This window comes from Parasteatoda tepidariorum, chromosome 2 (assembly GCF_982258835.1).
Source record: "Parasteatoda tepidariorum strain Cologne lab strain chromosome 2, Ptep-v5.0, whole genome shotgun sequence".
Lineage (NCBI taxonomy): Eukaryota > Metazoa > Arthropoda > Arachnida > Araneae > Theridiidae > Parasteatoda > Parasteatoda tepidariorum.
This window is the reverse complement of record NC_141756.1, coordinates 70,497,130-70,514,899: the sequence shown is the minus strand read 5'-3', so window position 1 is coordinate 70,514,899 and position 17,770 is coordinate 70,497,130.

Below are 17,770 nucleotides of genomic sequence, written 5' to 3'. Positions count from 1 at the left end.
ATTTCTCGGTCGTAACACCTAACGTTTCTAAAGCTCTAAGATATGACTCTAGTTTGTCATTAAGGGACGTCATAGATATCTTTTCATGCTTTTGAACGGAAACTATGAGCTTCAACAATTCCCTAACATAAACTTCGACCAAAAGGTCATCCTTGCCTAATCGGGCTTTGACTATCTACTGCTTTGGTATAGTTTGCAGCTGTTGGAGGAAAGCTTTCTACAACTTCTCTAGCTCTAGATCCAACAGTTGTAGCTTGAATTAGTTTTTGAAACTTGTTTTCAGGGGCAATATCTGTATCTTTATGAATTTGTTCAAATTGTCCCCAAAATGATAGCCAATCTTTTAAATCTCCACTAAATTGCCTAAGTTCTAATTTTGGCAAATTAAACTGCTTTCTGGCACTGGCACTAATAATATTTGGCGGAGACTCACCGGTTCTTTGCGATGTAGCTTGAAGTCTCGTCAACTCCAGTTCATGTTTTCTTATATTTTCTCTCTCTTCATATTCTCTTTGTTTCTCTTCATATTCTCTTTGTCTCAATTTTTCTTCATATTCCTCCTTTTGTCGTCGATCATTGACAGTAGCTACCAATGCACTTGTTACAAAATCTGGATCAGCTAAATATTCTTTACTTTTCAAAATGATCGTTTTCAGATCCGCTACAGTAGCTTTTTGAGGTAATACTTCGCCAATTTCTTGGGCAACAATAATAAGATCTTCCTTTTTAAATCCTTTTGATGCTAAAAGCATTTTTCAAATCAGAAGTAGCGTATCAACCGTCCTGTCGCGGACGCCATAAAATGTCGCTAATAAGTTAAAATAAATAATGCGGACGCCTTTTAAATAAAATCAATCAAATGAACTACAAGTTCTGCAGATGAATGACAACAAATATAAAACTTTAATCTTTTAATAACTAATAATTTAGCATCAAAAATGGATTCTAAAAATTATAATTCTAAATTACAACAAAAAAGAACAACAACAAAAACTATCTCTGGTTGCCACGCAACCTAAAGTGAAATTTTAAAACAATTAAATCTAAAGAAAATTAAAGGTGGCGCTTCTGTCAAATATACATACGTTAATGACTTAAAATCTTAAACAATATGTTTAATAAGAGAAAAAGTACCTAAAATAATAATAATTATAAACATTCTATCGTAATATCTTTTTTACTTCAAAATGCCTCTTTTGTTTATGACTAAATATATGTTTATATAATATCATTTAACAGAATTTAGATATTGTCCAAAACAACAAATAAGATGTATTTATCATGTATACTTGCAAATAAAAATATACTAGGTCTTAAACCTTTCTAAAAAGTAATCATTTAACTCAAAAAGGAAAATAAAATATTAAAAAAAATGTTTTTTATGTGCTAGCATACACCGTACTGCTAGCATTTCTCAAACGAACTATAATCTACTTACGTTGTGATAATTCGCTGTGCCTGTCTTATTAACGTGCAGGAAGGTTACTGCTACCGAGTTGTGAACAGTATAAAATCCATCTCAAAACTTTTGAAAATTTTTACAGCAGCAATTTTTATGATAAGTCCTATCATAAAAATTAACCTACTCAAAAACATTGGTCAATCTCAACACGATTGCCATAGAGATGATGTGTTCAATTGATGATATTAAAAATTTTTTTTGAAAATCTGTCGTAGAAAATACAACAATTGTTATATTATAGTAATATTTCCAACATTTCTAATTAAAACAATTTCCTTTCTAGGTAAACATTTTTAACACATTTTAAATTTTTGAATTGAAAATTCATTCTGTTTCGAAGAAATTAAGGATTTAACTATTCGGCATTAAGATAAAAAGTACGGGGTTGGGACAGTCTGGTTGGTAGGACGTTGGGCTAGTGTTCGTGAGAACGTGCAATCGAATTTCTCCTTCCGAGGAATCCCCGTGTATTAAATGGTTAGTGGTGCACGTTGAATCTGTCAGGGTCACTAAGTCACCAGAGTTCACTTAAGAAATCAATATATCTGGGAATACTGAATCGGAGATTGATAGTTCTCTGGTTAAGGTCGAAGTTATGATCTGTGGATGAATGAATGAAGTATGATTGGGTCCACCAATCATATATATATATATATATATATGTATATATATATATATATATATATATATATATATATATATATATATATATATATATATATATATATATATATATATATATATATATATATATATATATATATATATATATATATATATATATATATATATATATATATATATATATATATATATATGTTGTTGTGTGTATGTGGTGTGTGGCTGAAGTCGTATTCTTGACCATACTTTACACCACTGAAAAAAAACAAGAAATTTACTCGTTGCCTGAAAAATTCGCTTAATTTCTTAAGCAAGTGGCATAAATAACAACAGCAGCAACAGATAAATTGCGTTTGTTCAGTTATTAAATTTTACGAAGATCAGATAAAACCGATTTATAATTGTTCCTTTTTTTTAAAAAAAAAAAGCGAGCTAATAGTAAACATTTTTGAAAAGTAGTTAAAAAAATTAGGTACATTAATCTACAGTTTCTTAACTTCAAAATAAAATTTCTATTTATTCAATTTATTGCAACATAGCCTCAGACCAAAAGCTGCACAAAGAATTTATTCGCAATGTAAAAGTTTTTATATCTTCTAGATATAGGGTTTCGGAAAGAATTTCTTATTTTATCTTTAAGCTTCGAAAATCTCAGTGTGCCGAAACGTCAGACTTTGAGAGATGAAATGTCTGTTTAAAAGCGGGGATTAGATAGAAATGGGAGAAAAATAGTTATGCTGTGTAACATGTGAAAGTTGAAGGTGAGTTTAGTGACGTGAACGAAACTTATCAGAAGTTGTAGCAACTTTCAACTATTTGATTCTCATACCTCCAAAATTTAAGTACATATAAAAAAGATATTTGAATAAGAAAGATACTGACTTTTATTTAAAAATGAAAAATGCGCATTCATAATCCTACACTATGTTCGTGACATTGTATAGTATTAAATGGATGATAGATAAAATAGATGCCACAATTTTGAAAATGTTGTTGCGACATTTTAGTTGGAAGGCGGTTTAAAGTTTTACCCCTTTGATGCTAATTTTCCTTTTGCGTTTTTCATTATATATACGGAGCGAGTTAAGCAAATTTCGAGACTACTGTTTACAATTATAAAATAAAAATTAAAATAATTCGAAGGTAATTTCCCTCGAAAGGAAATTTATAATAAATGTTTATTATTTTTTGCTTAATTTATTACTAATTAAAAGCTGATTTAATTAACATCATTTGTTTCATTTGATATAGCAAAATGTGCGATTATAAAAGTAACATAAAGGCGGTAATTTTTTTTTCTTTTGAGATTATGATTATCTTCTATCTCTTTGATTTTAGGTTCCAAAACCATTGAAAATATATTTGTTTATTCGGAGAAAATTCTGTGCATAATCACAAATCATTTTGCCTATTTTATGTCAAACTTTGGGTCCGTAAGGATTACACGTTAGAATGTGAAACTACAAATATGTAAAAATTTATTCAGGTGTTTCTTAATTTGTGCACTGCACATAGAAGTTTTAATTATTTTTAAAAGGGCAGTATGCAAGTGCACTTTCCAAAAATCCTTTTTCTTTATGAGTCCTACAATAATGTAAATAGTTCTGAAATTTAATAGTTACTGCAATTTAAATTGTTCAGAAAGCGTTAAACTAAGACTCTGGGAAATATCTATTTGGTTTGCATAGTTTGAGTACGTTTTTGTGTCTGATTTCGTAACTTAATTAATAGTTAGCACTAATTAATTAGCATATTTGAGGTCACCCCCAGGAACCATTAAGATTGACACTTAGTTCGTGAAAATCCGATCATTAGAACGAAAGTTATTCAGGGTGATTCGCTTTTTTTTTGCGGACTGTACAAAATGGGGAATAATGAAGTTGTATTTGTGATAAAAATATTCTCTCCGAAAATTCCAATTATCACTTCGAAACAATTCGCAATTTTCATGTTATTTTTATCAAATTTAGTGGGGTTTTTCAACATGTTAAACCATTTTTATTCCGTTTCTTTACAATTTTCCCCCCGGTATTAACTTTAAAATTTGGAATGTCTTACGAAATTGTGTTTCATACACTCACGGAAAACTTGGTTTCACATTGAACCCTATTATCGGTACCGTCATGTGGGGCTACTTTGTGCAGGATTTCGCAGTTTTTGAACTTTGACATGTAAAAAATCTATGTTAATTCAAACTTCAGAAAAATTTATCGATATTATATTCATAACTGGACTCAGACGAGTGAATTTGATCAATATTGGCATTATTTGTAGGTAATATTTTCAAATAATAAGTCAAAACATACCTTGCAAAAAGTAGCCCCCAAGTGGGGCTACTTTGTGCAGCGATAGGAATTCAGTTTAATAATCATGTTTTTAGTAAAATATTGATATAAAATTGTTAAAAAAGTTAATTGTTGATATTTTTGATAACAAAAACATCAAGATATGTAAAGATATTAGTTTGAAAATAATTTTCAGTGTTAAAAAACCATTTTTTATAAAGAATTTCTTTCTTAAAAAGAATGTTTATTTCAAAACATTTGGGTTTAAACAAAAAGAAATCATATACATTTTTGAACATTGAAATGGATGAAATTTTAAAAATGATAATAATTACATATTCATTAACATTTATAATATTGATAAATTTGAACATAACATGCTTGAATGAACATGACAGAACTTGCTCTTCAGTTTCTGTCAAAATCACCTGATGTCCTATAAAATATATTTTAATGTGTTAAATCGTTTGATTAATTCATTAAAAAAATCTTTGTAGAAAAAAAATAATAGTTTACCAGCACGTTTCACGTGTTTCTTGTGAATTTTATTAGAGATAGTATTTCTGGGGATTTTGTACTTCCGAGAAGCTTCTGCAATCGACATACCACCAGCAACTGCTTGCAAACATTGTTGCAGCTTTTTTAAAGTGCAATCACGGTAGTTTCTCGTTCCAGGAATTTTTTTTATATCGTCTGACAATTTTTCTGCCGAAAAAAAAACGAATGAAACTTTGCACGAAGTAGCCCCACAGTGCATTTTTTTCATTTTCCGCTTATTTGTTATTAATTTTAAAATTTTTTTAACGCTAACATGATATAATTGTTTATTAATATATGAATAAAAAATTTTGCACTCTCGACAATTGTTTTATCAACGTCTTTGCATTTCACAGTTAAAGTTTCCACGTACACTTTTCGACGTCCGACGATCTCGGAAAGTTCTTGACATTGGATGAACAAAACACACTCTGAGATTGTTTTAAAATTCGAAAAAATGTTTGCAGTAATATAGGAGACTTCTATCTTCAAATTCCATAAATTTTTAACTTGAAAAAAACATAATACTGAATAGCAGCACATGGAAAGTGCCAAATTCGAATTTGCACAAAGTAGCCCCCGCTGCACAAAGTAGCCCCACATGACGGTACCTTAAATCATTATAAAGTGCAAGTTATCTGCATGATTTACAAGATTGTTGAAATTATCCTAGTTTCAATTCAATTGAAGCAATAGTATAAGGTACTTTTATCTAAGATGCATGATAATCTGTACAGTTTAGCACCACGTTAAAATAGCAATAAATTTGAGAATTTTCAGTTTTCTTAAAAATTTCCTGCAGTGTAATTTTACTATCATTGTACTAGAACTCTAGCATTTTACTAGCATTTTAGAATTTTAGCAATTAGCACTTCTTGAAGTTTTATAATATTCCACCAATGTACAGTGCACAACAAAAACGAGACACTTTTAATAATTTTTGATCTACTAATCGGATTTTCAAGTATTAGGACTCAAATTTCATGGTTCGAGGGGTCATCTTAACTTGGCTAACTAGTTTAGGCAGACGATATTTTAAGTTGCAAAATTAGGCACAAAAACGTACTTTCTCTGACAACGTGCCTTGCAGAAAATGCAGAAGATGCCATGCAGAAAATGCAGAAAATGCCATAAACAGGCATTTTCTGCAACAAATTTGGAAATCTGATCCTTGAAAAATGTGGGGTAGGCGTAATCTGGGAAATGAAGTTTTAATAGTTTGGTCAAGAGAGCAGTCCAACGTTTGGACCCTTTAAATCCTAATTTTATGCCTATTTCGCCATATTTCAAGAACTTTTTAATCGAATTAAAAAGAATTTTTCACGCAATTATAAAATTCATTTATCCAAAAATTGTTCCACACAAAACATAATTTTTAATAATAATTTCTTATTTTATTATCGGAAAAATTTCGATTGCAATTTCTATATTGCAAGATATTGGGAAGGTAATTTTTTACATCATTTCAAAGAATGTAATTTTATATGACAAAAAATGCAAAATGTGAACGAAATTTGTTGAATAGTACTAAAGTAATTGAATTTTAATTATGTAAAATATTTAAAAGTGAATTTCTCATTAATTATTCTAGCAGTGTTAAATTTAACTTTAAAATTTCTTTTCTTTATCACGAAAAGTACAAAGAAAATTATTTCACAAAATCATCTTCTATGAAAAAAAATATACGCATCAAAAAAGAAAGTTTTATTGTAAATTTATTGACGCTCATAGTTTCTTTTCCGAAATTATCTACAATTAAAAAAAAATAAATCTTTTGAAAAATTCCGATAAGTAGAAACGTAACTTTTGAAGTATTTCATCGTTCAATATGCTCTTAAGTTAATAATTTTTTTTATTTACTTATTCTTTTATTTATTAATTAATTATTATTATTTAATTTTTATTTTTCTTAGTTTATAATTTTTTTAATTTACAATAAGCAGCAAACAGAGTATAGTTTTTTTTAAAAAAATCATTTAAAAGTAAGACAAACGAAATATTTAAATTAAGCGAGAAAAATCAAAATCCCCAAACTCGGGACTATAATTGACAAAAGAACTTGCACGCTCAGAAAAAATAAATGCGGGACATTTTTACAAATCAATTGTTCTATACCGAAAAAATGTACTTCAGCAAATTCTGTGAAATTAATATTAAATGTATAAAAAAAATAAAGGACTACGCTGATTTACGTTTTTAATTTTGATTTGATTTTACAAATGAAGGAATGAAAGAAAGAAAGAACAATACAAACAGTCAATCAGCAAAAAAAAAAATATTTGTATTTATAAATGGAGGATGAAACTGTCTCATAAGATTCTACCAGAATCAGAGTAAAACTCTTTTTTTTATTCTTTATTAGAACTCTTAGCAATTTTATTTTTTGCGAGAATAAAGATTATAATTATGCATTTATTGCAGTTAAATTTAAACAAGAATAAGGAAGGTTGAAATTTATCAGTTTTATGTGCTGTGTGTTATTTTTTGCTGAATAGTTTTACATCATTTTTAATTAAGGATGTGTTTTTAAACTACTGCATAACAAAAAAATAGTTTTTACTCTTTGCTTTAACATTTTTTTTACAAATAATATTAGATAAGTATATATATATTTTTTTTACCAGAAGAAAACAGGGATTTTGAGATGGGATATAAATTTTTTTCTCGTTTCTGACATTATCTACACACTAAAAAAATAAAGTCGCAAGTAATTGCATTCTTTTTAAGCGTATTGCCTTCAGCTACAAATTTTTAATAATATTTTGTAATAAACATATACATTTGCTTTTACTATAGTTTATTTCTTTGCTAAACTGAGTAATTAATATGTAACTTTTTAGTTTATTATTTTATTTAGTAGTTAGTACAAAAGAAAATAATAATTTTCTATAGAAAATTCAAACGAAATTTAATTTAAAAAACCGTTAAAATTATTTTAACTAAAGGCTAAAGCATATAAGTTATTATGGTTTCGTAACTACAAAAGTATTCAATTTTTAAACAATTATTTGATGCTCATTTTTTGTTCAAGTAAGAACGACAAGATTAATGATTGATATTCTTTAAGAAGAATGTAAAATTTCGTTTTTGTAAGACCAATAAACTATATATAACTATTATTTATAAGTGTTAGATAACTATATAGTTTATGACTTTTATAAACTTTATTTTGTTTTAATCTTAATACGCAGTTAAGAAAATTAATAAACTGTTGTAGGAGTGTTTTAATTTTGGATAAAGGCTAAATGTCTCGAATTATAGTTAATAATTATACAACCATTTTTTTTTAAATGATTTTTTAGATTTCCTTTTATTTTTCTTACAAAGAAAGCATTTTAACATATCAATATTTTTTGATTACTTTATTCAAGCTAAAGTTACAAGTTAAACCAAAATATATTAATAAACAAAAGCGTTTGTTTAAAGGTAATATGTGCATCGGTTTCAACATACACAAGATATTATACCAAAGTAGTATTTCGAATAAAATACTCAAATTTGCTTCCTGAAATGTTTCCCTCACATTGCACTTTGTAAAAAAGTAATTTAACAACAGTTATCTAGATTAACGTTTTCACTAAACTAAACTAAACTAAACTCAGCGGCGTGACAGCCCATAGAGGGCCAAGGCCTACTGTGCCCATCTCAGTTTTCTTGACCTAGGGCTCTGGGATGCAGGAGCAGATGTTCCGGTCAGGTGGTCAGCCAACCGCGGAACCCCCAGTGTTTAGTTCCCAGCATGCTTGGTACTCATTTATCGACCCACTAAAGGGATGAAAGGGTGAGTCAACCTTGCCCGGCCCGAGGATCGAACCAGGGACCTGTGGCACGACAGCACGAAGCGCTACCGCTCAGCCACCGGGTGTCGAATGTTTTCACTAATTAACAGTATTAAACAGTACTGTGCCTTAACTCCAACAAATGATTGTTATTTAACCAAATAATAAAGTACTGTTAAACGGAGTTCTTATTATTATTATATGAATATCAAGTATAATAGATAAAATATTAATAAATCAAATATTAATATACAATAATATAAAATTAAAACGAAAAATAATGAAAATATTAAGAGTTTGAATCAATATTTTTAAAATCTTTATTGAGAGGACCAGAAGATTTTAAGGACATTTAACATTTCATCTCAAAATTTTGAGAAACGAAAACTGGGTATTCAAATTGGTTTCCATTTGAAAATAAGCTGCAGTGTTCGTTTTGGGCAAAGTTTATCAGTTAGAATTTAATATTTTGATGTTTAAGTAAACATAAACTTTAAGATTGAGAAGAGACAATAATCATGTTGGCTCAATTAAGTCTAGCAATCTTTCTAATTAATTCCTGCATTCTAATTTCCTTTCAAGACCTATTGTACGATTGTATTATAATTTCAGTACGAAGGATTCTACTAGAGTAACTTCTAAGGCTTTTAACCCAACTTCTCTTTGGAATTCAAAGGATATTGAGGTATTGCTATAGATAAAGGAACATCTGGTTTGAAATAGGATAATGTTAGGCGTAAAACTTAAATCTTAAGCAATTCAGTGATGATAAGAATGATACAAATTTTAATAATATACCATACTTAAAAATAAGTATCATTCTTTTATTATAATTAATTGAAAACTTTTATCAAATATTTCTATATTTGGCAGAATAGAAATTAAATTTGTAATTCTTACTTAATTTTCTTATTAACATTACGGATACCTCCTTTTCTCTCACACTATATCATTCTTTAATTTAGAGCTACAAATTGAAACTGCGCTACAAACACCATGATACAAATCTAAAGATACTTCTGAAGGTTGAGCACAGTTGTTTATCAAAGAGTATCTTACTAAAAACGACGAAAAAAAATGTAGGGTGAACTAAAACACACTCACTTGTTCTCTCTGAAGCAAGCTCTAGGTCGTGCTCCATTTATTGCTTTTGTCGTTTTTCCTTAAATGCTACAAACTATCTAGAGCATATATTTTACTTCTGGAAAAAAGTATAGATACCCTCTTTCCCCACCCTCTACGCTATTTAATTTATTTAGAACAACACATTTATGTAGTTTTAAAGCAACCAGTGAGCAATTTTATAGATATTGTCAAAGACTGAGCACAGTGGCATGTTAACAGGAGCAGCACTTAAGATACCTATCAAAAATGAAGTCAACTAAAACGCACGCCCTAGTTCTATCTGAAATAAAGTCTAGAGACATCAGTTGATTTTGCAGTTCAACTTCAAATGCAACAAACTATCTAAAGCGCGGATTTTACTCTTGAAAGAGGCATAGACACTTCAGTTTCCATGCCCACTATGCCATTAATGTATTCATAACAGAAAATTTAGGAATTATTAAATCAACCAATATGCAATTTTACAGATAATGTTACAGACAGACCGATCGTAGTAACGTTTAGCGAAGAGCAGCGCTTAAGATATCTATCAAAAATGAGGTAAACCAAAACACACATTCTTGTTCTATCTGAAACAGGCTTTTAAACTAGCGAAATCAGTTGCTTTGATCGTTTTACCTCAAGTACAACAAACTATCTAAAGCACAAATTTTACTTCTGAAAAAAGGAATAGACACATCCCCTTCCCCACCTACCATACCATTATTTCATTTCTAATAAAAAGAAATTCTACAATACTAAAGCAATCAGTACACCAATTTACAAATTGAGTGATAAAAAATGATGTAACTAAAATGGTTTTACAGTTGACTAGAAAAACTGAGGTCAACTAAAACACACTCCTTCATTCTAACTGAAAGAGACTCAAAGTCTAGCGAGATCAATAATTGCTTTTGTCGTCCTTTCACAAATGCAACAAATTATCTGAAACACGTATTTTATTTTCGAATAAAGATATTGACAACTCCCTCTCCCCTCTCACCATACAATATTTTAACTACAAATTAACATTACACTAAAATAACCAGTATGCAATTTTGCAAATATTGATTAACGCAGAACTCAGCAGAAGATTTTGAAGTTTAATATTAATAAATGTTTGAAGTAATAAAAAAAGGAAAACAATAAGTGCCGAATTTTATTATTTATTAATTTTTTGAATAGTTTATAGATAAATTATTCATAGTTTTTATTTTTACTACGCTTTATTATTTCGGTTTCATGCGTGTGAGGATGAGATCATAAATTTTTTTTTGTTGATGAATTTCGATTAACTAGAGTGTTAAATCAGAATTGGAACTTATAAAAACAAAATATATATGAGTAACTGAGTAAAAATCAGATGAATATTATAAAAGTAATACACATTACTGGTCATTAAAATTGTTACACCAGGAAGGAATGCAAATAGCATAATAATATTTATTGGGCACATACATTATAGCTGGAAGAAGCAACTAATTAAATTTTTAGGATATTTGGATGTATGGATCCACAGGAATCAGTATTCAAAGCAGCCTTCCTTGGCAGCAATAACAACAATTATTCTCCTGGGCATCAAGTCGAACAGAGATTGGATAGCATGGACTGGTACAGTATTCCATGCAGCTCCAACATTATGCCACAATTCATCGACCGTAGTAACTGACGAGTGCTGCCGTGCCAGTCTTTCGGCAACCATTGAACAGGAGTTTTCAAATGGTGAGAGATCAGGAGAACGTGCTAAAAAAGGCAACAGGTGAACATGTTCCGTGTCAAGGAAGGTCAGGACAGTGCGGGTAACATGCTGTCGTGCATTGTTTGCTGCAACATAACGCAATGATGTCCTCGAAGATAAGGCACGGTAACTGGCTCTAACATATCAGAAATGTAACGGCTGCTGCTCAAAGTGCCGACAATGCGAACTAGAGGTGATCGAGACGTGTATCCAATGGCACCCCATACCATTACTCTAGGTGATGGGCCAATATATATGAGTAAATGAGTAAAAAGAAGATTATTATTATGAAAGTAAAACATATGTGTGTAAAAAGTAAAAAGCAGAAAAAAGTGAGTAAAAAAACTAAAACTAAAAAGTGAGTGAAATCAGATGAATATTATAAAAGTAAAATATATATGAGTAAATGAGTACAAAGCAGATGAATATTTTGAAAGTAAAACATATATGAGTAAATGAGTGAAAAGCAGATGAATAATATGTTAAAGTAAGACATATATGAGTAAATGAGTAAAAAGCAGATGAACATTATAAAAAAAACGTATGTAAGTAAATGAGAAAAATGCAGATGAATATTATAAAAGTGAAATATATATGAGTTAATAAGTAAACAGATGACTATTATCAAAGTTAAATATATATGAGTAACGTAAAAGTAAGGAAGATATGAGTAAATGAGCACAAAGAAGTATAATATAAAAGAAAAATATCTATGAGTAAATCAGTTAAAGGGAGATGATTATAATAAAAGTAAAATATAGAAGATGAATATTATAAAAGTTAAATATCGATGAGTAAATGAGTACAAAGCAGATTAATATTATAAAAAAATGTATGTAAGTAACTGAGTAAACTGCAAATGAATGTTATAAAAGTAAATTATATATGAGTAAAATGAGTAAAAAGCAGATGCATATTATAAAAAGGAAAATCTATATAAGTAAATTAGCACAAAGCAGGTGAATGTTATAAAATTAAAATATATATGATCAAAGGAGTAAAAAGCAGATCAATATTATAAAAAATAAATATATAAGAGCAAATGAGTAAGAATCAGATGAATATTATAAAAGTAAAATATATTTGAGTAATTTAGTCCAAAGCAGATTAATATCATAAAAAATATATGTGAGTAAATGAGTAAAAAGCAGATGAATATTGTAAAAATAAAATATATATGAATAAATGAATACAAAGCAGATTAATATTATAAAAAAATATATGTGAGTAAATGAGTAAAAAGCAGATGAGTATTAGAAAAGTAAAATATGAGTAAAAAGCAGGTAAATATTTTAAAAGTAAAATGTGTATGAGTAAATGAGTCAGAATCAAATCAATATTATGAAAGTAAAACGTAAAATGCAGAATGAGTAGTATGAAAATAAAATGTGTACGACTTAATAAGCAAGCAGATTAATATTATAAAAGTAAAATATATTATTGAGTACATAGTAGATGAATATTATAGAATTAAAATATATGTGAGTAAATGAGTAAGAATTAGTTTTCAATCAAATTTATATGAGTAGAGCACTAAAAATCAAATGAATAATATAAAGGAGAAATATATATGAGTAAATGAGTACAAATTAGATGGATATTATCAAAGGAAAATATATGAGTTAATGAGTAAAAACAGAGAAGATGAATATTATTAAAGTAAAATATGTAAAAATGAGAATCAGATTAATATTGTGAAAGTAAAATATGGATGAGTAAATGAGTATTATAAAAGTTAAATGGAGAATTGATATTTTAAAAGTAAATTATGTATGAGTTAATGAATAAAAAGTAGAATATGATAAAATTAAATTATTTATGAGTAAATGAGCAAATAGCAGATGAATAGCATAAAAGTAAATTATGTATAAGTAAATGAGAAAAATACAGAATGAATATTATAAGGGGAAATGATGCATGAGTTAATGAGTAAGCTGATTAATATTAGTGAAAAATGTATGTGGGTAAATGAGTAAGAAGCAGATGAATATTAGAAAAGTAAATTATATATGTTTAATTGAGTAAAAAGCAGATGAATATTGGAAAAGATAAATACGCATGAGTAAATAAGTAAAATGTAGATGAATATCATAGAAGTATACACGAGTTAAAGAGTAAAAAGATGAATATTATAAAAGTAAATCATGTAAGAGTTAATGAATAAATTTCGTTGTCTATTAAGACACATGTCTTTTTGATAAAATTGCAATGTGTTTACTGTTGACTACCAAATGTAACCTTCTCATAAAATTAAAAGTACACGTTCATAAATACCGAAATTACTGAAAACAATTTGGATAAAACCGACGTTGTATAATGCTTTTTGTTAATCACTGATATTTTTATGATAATGTTATCATTACTTCATAGAAATTTTGATCCTTGAATGAAAAATCAATATTTTATCATTATTTCAATATTTTATCAATATTTTATCAATTATTTCAATATTTTTATCATTTATGAACTTTTTATTGGTTTTTCTTATCATTTTATTTTAGGTAACTAAAAAATTTGAAATATTTTATTTCCTTCCATTTTGATCTCCATTATCCTATTTGGTATTTTTCAGTAACCAATTTTATTACAGTGTGCTTTTTACTGGTGAATGTTAGAGAATCGATAAAATAATTTAAAATGCATTAAATTAATATGTATCTCTTAAACTTGAACTTGGTAGGACGTTTTAGACTTTGTTTTACTTTAGTGATGATTTTTTTGAAATTATAAAATTGTTATAAAAATTTCAATTTTATGCTCAATTAAAGAAAACTGAATTCAACTCAATCTAAATTTATAATTAACGTAATATAATGCATACATTAAAATGCTTATGCATATAATTTTAAATACTATACAAATATTTAACAAAAAGAATGCAGATTTTTTTAAAAAAAATTTTGTTTCATTGTAATGCAACAAATTATGAAGATTTCTATAAGAAGAAACTATCAGTCAAGATAAGTGCTGAAAGTGATTTTTATTGGTCACGGAATGGGGTTTGGATAGTATACTCAGTCCCTTTGTAATTAAGCCGAAAAGTGAAATTAAAGGGAAGGACAATAGCAACCTATCTTGTTTGAAAAATACTTGCAATCTATTTACATTCACTAAACGCCGCTTTTATTCCTTGAATTATTTGGTGGAACTCTCATTTTATTAGTAGGTAAAGTCTGTATTTGAGCGCAGCTGGTTAAATAGAATAGACAATAAGCTTATTTGTGATGATAAATTTAACCCACTCATTGCCGACCGACCTGTGTAGGGGGCAGGGAACTGTCATTGCATCAGAAAGGGGCTGGGTTCGAATCCCGGGCAGGGCAGGGATGTTTCTTTCTCCCTTTGTGTGTGAATGTGACCCGCCCTATAAACGGGTTGTGGTTGTGTGAATGGCGTGGCAGAAGTCGAATTCCTGGTCATAGATGGCGCCACTGAAAAACAGGAACAATCGCACCCCCACTGCCTAAACAGGCATACGACCAAAGAAAAAAAAACCCACTCAATAGTTTATTCAAATTAATAAATTATTTAATTTAATAGCAATTTTAAAAGCTAATCTCCAATCAAAGAAAATAAAAACAGACCCACCAGCTAAAAAGAACCATACCTTATTTTAAACGTTAATTTTTTGTGTTTGATTTGGTACTCTTCTTAAGAAAACATTATAACTGAAATATCTGATACTTATTTGCCTATAAAGAGACTATGCATGAACACTATACATGAACACATACATATTTTGTCACTATACATGAATTTAATACAATGAAGAACAGTTTAATTAATATTTTTTCATGTTGCAATATATTTCAGACATTTTATGTAGAGCAGAATATGGCTTTGAAGGTGTAGCATATTTATAGATAAAACCAGATCTCAGACTAGTTCAGATTGATTCAGATTCATATATTTCATTTATATACATTTCAAAGAAAATAGTTTAGATATATTATTAAATAATACCAAAGATACCACTTATTAACAACAAAGAGTAACCTAGGTTTCTTAATTATTTAAATATATATATATATCTTTACTCCTTTGATGAGTATGACATAAGGAGAAATAGCTTACCTGCGTCCATTTTCGTTACGCGAAACGGAGAAACTTCTAAATTAATATAAATGAAGGAACTTATTCTTTATTAGATAAAAAGCTTATATTACAATATGTGTCAGAAGAACTTATTTTATTTAAGTTTTGTTTGTTGTTAAACAATAATATTTGTTTCCGTTGCAGGTTTAATTTGTTTGGTCATCAATGAATAAAAATAATTCATTTAAAATACTACAAACTCTCTAAAGAATAATATATTATAAGTAAAATATATTTTTGTTAATGAGTAAAAAGATGACTATTATAAAAGAAATTTATGTGTGAGTGAATGAATAAACATCAGATGATTATTATAAAGTAAAATAAGGAGGAGTTAATGAGCAAACAGCAGATGAATATTATTAATGTAAATTACATTCGAGTTAATGAGAAAAAAGTAGAAAGATATATTTAAAGTAAAATATATGCGAGTTAATGAATTAGAAGCGAATAAATATTATGAAAGTGAAACATATATGAGTAAATGAGTAAGAATCAGATGAATATTAGAAAAACAAAATATGTATGAGCAAATGAGAAAAATGCAGATGGATATCAGAAATGGAAAATGTATATGAGTGAATGAGTATAAAGCAGATGAATATTTGAAATATATGTGAGTAAATGAGTAAAAAGAAAATGATAAAAAAGCTGAAAAAATGAGTAAGAGGGTGAAAGTAAATAGTTCGTAATATCAGATGAATATTATAAAAGTAAATTATGTACGAGTTAATGAGTAAGTAGAGTAATATTATAAAATAAAATATTTATGAGTAAATGAATAAAAAACAGATGAAAATCACAGAAGTAAAATATGTGCGGGTTGATGAGTAAAATTATGAAGGTCATAAAAGTAAATTATATATAGGTAAATGAGTAATAGAATGTGAACATTAAAAAAGTAATTATGTATGAGTAAATGGGTAAAATACAGATAAATATTATAAAAGTAAAACATTTATGTTAATGAGTAAAGAACAGATGACTATTATAAATATAAAGCATATATGAGTAAATGTGTACCTAACGGATGAATATTATAAAAGTAGAAGATTTTAGAGTAAAAAGTTAAAAGCAAAAAAGTGAGTTAAACAGTAAGAGTAAAAAGTGAGAAAAGTAAAATATATATGAGCAAATGAATAAAAATCAGATGAATATTATAAAAGTAAAATATATATGAGTAAATGAATAAAAATCAGATGAATATTATAAAAGTAAAATACGTATGAGTAAATAAATAAAAATCAGATGAATATTATAAAAGTAAAATATATATGAGTGTATGAGTCAAAGCATTGGAATAATAAAGTGAAGTGAAGCCATGAATTCGGCTATTTTAGGAGAGATGGACACATAAAATCGAGGAGAGATAGCTGTTTTTCATTATTGCATATGAACACATCGAGTACCGTCCTTTAATAAATTCAAGTAAAAAAATAAAATTTATTTTATTAATTTAGTCTTCTCTACCTTGCTTAAAATATACAATTTAATGAATCTAGTTGCGGAGACTTTGGGTCCGTGAATGGTTTTCATTTGACTAATTTTTATTTCTTAATTTTAAAATGAACGTAATAAAAAGTAATTAATTATCGAACTATAGTTCCATACACAAAATGTAAGTAAAAGAGATGACAAAACTATATAGTCAGGTGAGTTTAGAGTAAGAAATAAACGCTGAAATGTATTGATTGAAAAAATTGTTTAGCGGTAGTTAAATATTAAAAAATCCAAATCTTTTCTTGATTTCAATTATTTTTAGCATATTAATATAAATCTTCTCCAAAAGTATAATTTAAAAATTAATAAAATAAATATTTTTCTTGTAAACTTAAAACTAGTTAGACCTAATAATTATAAATACTGACATTCCATATTATGAAATTCTATAAGATTTGAAGAAACGATATTCGAAAAACTAAACCAAATCTTTAGGAAAGAAGAGAAAAAAATGTTTCTATGATGAAAAGGCAGACGATAAACTTCTTTAGTTTTATCATTTGGTTTTTTTATTTATTTGTGAACGCACCGACCTATAAGGGCATTGTTATTGAAGACGAATGACTGTTGGCGGAACAACAGGATCATCAGTTGCGCTTGAGATTTCTTCAGTGTATCATGGTAACGTTCCTTCTTTATTGTGGCTTAT